Source organism: Gastrolobium bilobum, unplaced genomic scaffold (assembly GCF_033153095.1).
Source record: "Gastrolobium bilobum isolate Gb01-03AN ecotype WA unplaced genomic scaffold, APGP_CSIRO_Gbil_v1 utg116680, whole genome shotgun sequence".
Classification (NCBI taxonomy): Eukaryota; Viridiplantae; Streptophyta; class Magnoliopsida; order Fabales; family Fabaceae; genus Gastrolobium; species Gastrolobium bilobum.
In genome coordinates, this window is record NW_026898748.1 from 12,825 (window position 1) to 13,740 (window position 916).

Below are 916 nucleotides of genomic sequence, written 5' to 3' on the forward strand. Positions count from 1 at the left end.
TGGACTTTGTCCAAGATACCACCCTGCAGATTCAGATGATCAGGGAAAAGCTGAAGCAGGCGCAGAATCATCAGAAGAGCTACTACGATGTCAAGCATCGTCCACTGGAGTTCAGTGAGGGTGAGCATGTGTTTGTTAGACTTTCACCTGTCACCGGTGTTGGACGGGAACTCGGAGTGAGGAAGCTGAGCCCGCAGTTTATTGGGCCATACTAGATTCTTGGTAGAGTAGGACCTGTTGCCTACCGGCTTGCCTTGCCTCCGAACCTGGCTAACATCCATGACGTGTTTCACGTGTCTCAGCTTCGCACGTGGTGCAACCAGATGATGTGGAGGTTCGGGAGAACCTGAAAACTCCCGTCGGACCACTCAGGATTCTCGATCGTGGCGAGAAGCAGCTGAGGAGCAAGATCATTCTGATGGTCAACGTGCAATGGACTGGAAGAACACCTGAGGAGTGTACTTGGGAGCGAGAGGACGAGCTTCTCCGGCAGTACCCCGAGTTTCGACCAGGTATGTTTCGATTTTGAGGTCAAAATCCTAAAAAAAGGGTGAATGTAAGAACCAGCACCGTTAATTAAAGAATTTAATTAATAAATTATGAGAAAATAGGAAATGATTCCATAATTGACCTTAATAATTATTATGAGGCTTTAATAATTATAGTAAGTGGTTAATAATGCTGAAAGTCGCTTTTCGGAAGAAAAGTGCAGATACCAGTTCTGCTAGTCGGTATAAATGCGTACCGAAAAAGTATCCCGGAAAATTATAATAAGTGCATGATAATTACTATAATAATATGTAGGACTTTTAAAACGAGTTTCAAGTCCAAATAATGAGAACTGGTGCTAGAAACCGGTACTGGCTTTGAAAAGCACGTACCAAAAAGGTGCTCAGAAAATTATAAGAAAAATATG